This window comes from Callorhinus ursinus, unplaced genomic scaffold (genome assembly GCF_003265705.2).
Source record: "Callorhinus ursinus isolate GAN/ISIS: 27379988/994484 unplaced genomic scaffold, GSC_fseal_2.0 scaffold71, whole genome shotgun sequence".
Taxonomy (NCBI): domain Eukaryota; kingdom Metazoa; phylum Chordata; class Mammalia; order Carnivora; family Otariidae; genus Callorhinus; species Callorhinus ursinus.
This window is the reverse complement of record NW_027397133.1, coordinates 1396211-1402098: the sequence shown is the minus strand read 5'-3', so window position 1 is coordinate 1402098 and position 5888 is coordinate 1396211.

Sequence of the window (5888 nt, the reverse complement as noted above, 5' to 3'; positions counted from 1 at the left end):
CACATGGTACAATGTTAGGTTGGTATTGATTGTCTAAATTAACTTTTCTAAATTAACTAGAGTGGGGAGTGATATTTATTTATTTATTTATTATTATTTTTTTAAGATTTTATTTATTTATTTGTCAGAGAGAGGGAGAGACAGAAAGCGCACAAGCAGGGGGAGTGGCAGGCAGAGGGAGAAGCAGGCTCCCCGCTGAGCAGGGAGCCCGATGTGGGACTCGATCCCAGGACCCTGGGATCATGACCTGAGCCAAAGGCAGACGCTTAACCGACGGAGCCACCCAGGCGTCCCGATTATTTATTTATTTATTTGACAGAGAGAGACACAGTGAGAGGGAACACAGCAGGGGGAGTGGGAGAGGGAAAAGCAGGCTTCCCGCAGAGCAGGGAGCCCGATGCAGGGCTCGATCCCAGGACCCCGGGATCATGACCTGAGCCGAAGGCAGACGCCCAATGACTGAGGCACCCAGGTGCCCCTCGTGACCTCTGCTTCTTGAGTGGAATCACTTCTCACTCTCTCTGGCTGGTGTGGATTGGCTGCCCGGGAAGGAGAGGGGCTGTCTGTTTCATAGCCCCCGGGGAAGTAAGACAGTGTTGTTGGAGAACAGATAACTCATCCTACCTCCTTGCCTATTTTATTTTATTTTTTAAAAGATTTTATTTATCGGGGTGCCTGGGTGGCTCAGTTGGTTAAGCGACTGCCTTCGGCTCAGGTCATGATCCTGGAGTGCTGGGATCGAGTCCCACATCGGGCTCCCTGCTCGGCGGGGAGTCTGCTTCTCCCTCTGACCCTCTTCCCTCTCATGCTCTCTATCTCTCATTCTCTCTCTCTCAAATAAATAAATAAAATCTTAAAAAAAATAAAAGATTTTATTTATCTATTTTTGAGAGAGAGAGAAGGAGCAGAGGGAGAGGGAGAAGCAGATTCTCCGTAGAGCAGGGAGCCCCCAGGGCTCGATCCCAGGACCCTGGGATCATGACCAGAGCTGAAGACAGACCCTTAACTGACTGAGCCACCCAGGCGCCCCTCCTTCCCTATTTTAAAGGGTCCTGGATAGAAGGGAGGAATACCTGCCCACTGCTCATCATTGAAATGGGTATTGCCATTTGTGGTAGACTGAATAATGCCCCCCAAAGATACTCAGGTCCTAATCCCTGGAACCTGTAAATGTTAATTTTTAGATGACAAAAAGAACTTTGCCAATGGGATTAAGTTAAGCATTCTGAGGTGGGGAGATTATCCTGGGTGATCCAGGTGGGCCCCAAATGTAACTCCAAACATTCTCTTTTTTTAAAATTCAATTAGCCAACATATAGTATGTCATTAGTTTTAGATGTAGTGTTCAGTGAGTCATCAGTTGCATATAACACCCAGTGCTCATTATAACACGTGCCCTCCTTAATGCCCATCACCCAACTCCAAACATTCTTCTAAGAAGGAAGCAAAGGGAGATTGGGACACAGAACCAAAGGCCAGGGGACAGAAAAGCAGCTCAAAGCAGAGCCTGAGAGAGAAGATGCCACATGGCTGGCTTTGAAGATGGAGGAAGGGGCTGCGAGGCACAGAATGCAGTTCTAGAAGCTGGAAAAGGCCAGGAGATGGATCCTCCCCTGGAGCCTCTCAAGGGAGAGGGGGTTTAAACTTAAATGTAGTGGCTAAAACAAGACAAATGTATTCTCTTACAGTTCTGGAGTCCAGAAATCCAAAGTGAGCCTCCCGAGGCTGACGCCAAGGCGTTGGCAGGGTCGGTTCTTTCTGGAGGTTCTAGTTTCCTGAGGTTCCCAGTGACCACCAGCATTCCCAGACCGACGGTCTCTCTACAAGCTCTTCCGTTGTCACATATCCTCCTATCTACTCTGCTGTCAGATCTCCCTCTGCCTCTTTCTTACAAACTTGTGATTACATTTAAGTTCCACCTGGATAATCTCTCCCTCCCAAGATCTTTAACATCATGATACCCACAGAGTCCCCTTTGCCCTGCAAGCTGGCATATTCACAGGCTCTGGGGATTAGAGTGTGGACATCTTTGGGGGCCACTATTCTGCCTGTTATATCCACTGCCTCCTTGAATCTTCTGCCCAGGATATGGCATTTTTTCTGATTCTGTCTGTGGGAGGGGAGAGAAAGAAACACTCTCAGCCCTACCCCTTCGCCACCCCCTCCATCTCTCCCCAGGCAATGTCACATCTCATAGTCCTAGATGTCTGGCCTCTGCACCTGTTCTAAGCCCCTCCCCCACCTTGGCCCCCAGGAACCACAGCCAGGACCCTGCAAGGAGTCTGGGGAAGTCACATGCTGACCCTGCAACTGCAGGTCCTTAGTTGATGGACCTGAGCTCAACAGGTGAATCCACCTTCATGCCCTGACCCCACCCGGGGCAGCTCCAGGTCTCCAGGGTTCAAGGCTGTGCGGGGCTCAGGATTCGGCTCTCCCCAGCCCAGCTCAGCCTGACAGGCATGTTCAGGTGTGGAGGTACCCCTTCCAAGACTGGAGGAAATGAGTCTCATGTGCAGAACGAGCCAGAGGCTGGGGGCAGCCACTGCTAAGTCTTCCCTAATGAGTGAGCAGGCTCTGCAGGACCACTTCATATTTTCACTGTTAGAAGCACAATTTTTCTGCTTTTAAACACTTTAATGGGGCTCCCGTTGCTCCAGAAATAATGATCCAAATCCCTAATATGATACCCAAGATATACATGGTCTCTCTCAATATTAGCTTCTGAGGCTGGTTTCAAATACCCAGCACAGGGCGCCTGGGTGACTTAGTCATTGAGTGTCTGCCTTTGGCTCAGGTCATGATCCCAGGGTCCTGAGATCAAGCCCTGCATCGGGCTCCCTGCTCAGTGGGAGTCTGCTTCTCCCTCTCCCTCTGACCTTCCTCCCTGCTCATTCTCTCTTTCTCTCTCAAATAAATAAATAAAAAATCTTAAAAATATCAAATACTGAGCATGTGTGCACAACGAGGTATCCTCACCCCCTATGTATACAAAACACACTCAGAGACACAGACATGCACACCCACAGGCAGATATACACACACACACATACATATAAAGCAGACACGCAAGACTGACACACACACACACACACACACACACACACACACACACACACACACACTTGGATGTTATTCCTTGTGAGTCCTGGGAGGCTCTCTACCCTCCTCTTTCTCCCAGGAAGGGTGGCCTCTGTATCCAGGCAACTGGATCCTGGTTGTCAGGCCAAGGAGACCCAGAGGCAATAATGTCTCCTAGAGAAGAGAAAGAATTAGGGCTCTTCTCTTCTCCTGGACGCTGCCTGGCATTGGGTGACTCTTCGGTCCTCAGCACCCACAACGGGTCAATGCTATGTGATCCTGGGTCCCTGGAATCCTGCCGGTGGCTCACCCCCTCCCCTCATTCTTTCTGCTCATCTACTGGAAAAGCAACGAACTGCTTACTTGATTTGAAAGAAGGGAAGTTTGAGGGGCCCATCTTGCAACTCTGCAGAAATCGAAAAACTGACTCAAACCGAGTGACTGAGTCAGAGACCGAGGTCCCGGTGTCCCTGATCCACAGAGCCTCCCCCCCCCCGGGGGGGGACACTTCAGGGCTTCTGTCCACGGGGCCCAGGTCGGGTTGTGGACCATATAGTAGCAATGGCCACTGGAGGGATGGGCAGGGAACACAATGCCTTTGGATCCACACGCCATGGGTTGGGGACGTGCTCTGCTGATGCTGTGTGGTGTCTCTGTGGTACCTCCTGAGAACCATTTAGTTAAAAGTGACAAGTTCCCTCATGTTTGAGGGAGAAGTGGTTGAGGAGTTAAGTGAGGAACCGGTTACAGATGCAAAGGAACTGAAGCTTTCTGTGTGCGGTTTCGGACTGGGTTGTTCGATTTGGAACTCAGCAATTTTCCTGGTCAGCAACTTCCCGGCGGAGGCAGGCTCTGCGCTGGGGCTCCAGACCGCCGCGGGGCCACCAGGGGGCGCGCCGAGCCCCGGTCTGCGGACCCGCGGACCCAGGCCGCTGGGCACCGCCTCCCCCTGACTTCCTGCCCCCACCCCGGAGGAGGGAGACAGTCTGTTCTGGGGGTCCCCACGACCACCCTGAGGTTCGATGATTCACTAGAAGGACCCGAAGAACAACTCCTATTGTTTTAAGCCACCTAGCCCGTACTACTTTGCTAGGGCAGCCCCGGTGTCGCAAAGACGTGCAGCGACTGCATGGTGACTTAAGTTGTTCAGATTCTAGCCCCTCCAGGGGTCGGACTGATCCAGTGCCTATCTGTTGTGGCCCATCTGCTGTGGCCCAAGGCCCCCAGGTAAACCAGGGCACTCTTACCAGGCAGGACATTCCAAGAGCTCAGGGGTTCTCCCCCAGGAGCCCAGGCAAAGGCCAGACCAATCTTTGCTTCAGGCTAATTCTTTACTACATGCATAGCTAGGAAACTGAGGAGTTGGGTTGCAGAGAAGCAGGGAGGCCCCGTGTATGCGTCTTGAATTCCTATGTTGTCCCAACTCTTCAAGAGAGAGATGCTCGTGGACCCAACCCCTGGGCGGTGGTGACCACGCCCCCCTGTCAGGGCAGGTCTGAGCCTGGAAGCTTCTCGCCAGAGCCGGCTACGTAATTTGTGGGGCCCAGAGCAAAACGAAAACGTGGGGGCCCTGTGACAAAAAGCAGGAAAAAGTTCCTTCCTTTCTTCCAGGGACTGTCTCTCTTGACCTGTGGTGTGGTTTGGTTTTTGAATCTTCTTTACACTAAAAAAAAATTTGTGGTAAAAAAAGCACATGAGATAAAATTTACCATTTAATTAATTTATTTTTAAAGATTTTATTTATTTATTTGAGAGAGAGAGAAAGAGCGGGGAGAGAGACAGAGGGGGAGGGATAGAGGCAGAGGGAGAAGCAGGCTCCCCGCTGAGCAGGGAGCAATGCGGGGCTGGATCCCAGGACAATGAGATCATGACCTGAGCCAAAGGCAGATGCTTAACCGACTGAGCCACCCACGTGCCCTAAAATTTATCATTTTAATGTATACAGTTCTGTATACATTCTGTATCATTTTAACTGTATCCAGTTCCAGAACTTTTCCATCACCCCAGAAGGAGACACTATACTCCCCACCCTCTCCTCCCCCAACCCCTGGGAACCACTAATCCACTCCCCGTTTCCATGGATTTGTCTCTTCTGGGCATTTCATAAATATGGAGTCTTACAGTATGTGGCCTTTTGTGTCTGGCTCCTTTCTCTTAGCATACTTTTTTGAGGTTTATCCATGTCATAGCATGTGTTGGTAGGCAGCACCTTTTTTATTTTTATTTTTTTAAAGATTTTTATTTATTTATTTATTTGAGAGAGAGAGAAAGTGAGAGAGAGCATGAGAGGGGAGAGGGTCAGAGGGAGAAGCAGCCTCCCCACTGAGCAGGAAGCCCGATGCAGGACTCGATCCCGGGACTCCAGGATCATGACCTGAGCCGAAGGCAGTGGCTTAACCAACTGAGCCACCCAGGTGCCCCTTTATTTTTAATTTTTATTTATTTATTTATTTTTAAAAAGAGTTTATTTATTTATTTGACAGAGAGAGACACAGTGAGAGAGGGAACACAAGCAGGGGGAGTGGGAGAGGGAGAAGCAGGCTTCCCGTGGAGCAGGGAGCCCGATGCGGGGCTCGATCCCAGGACCCTGGGATCATGACCTGAGCCGAAGGCAGATGCTTAACGACTGAGTCACCCAGGTGCCCCAGGCGGCACCTTTTTAAAAAAAAAATATTTTATTTATTTATTTGAGAGAGAGAGAGAATGACAGGAGGTAGGGGCAGAGGGAGAAGCAGACTTCCCGCTGAGCAGGGAGCCTGACATGGGGCTCGATCCCAGGACCCCGGGATCATGACCTGAGCTGAAGGCAG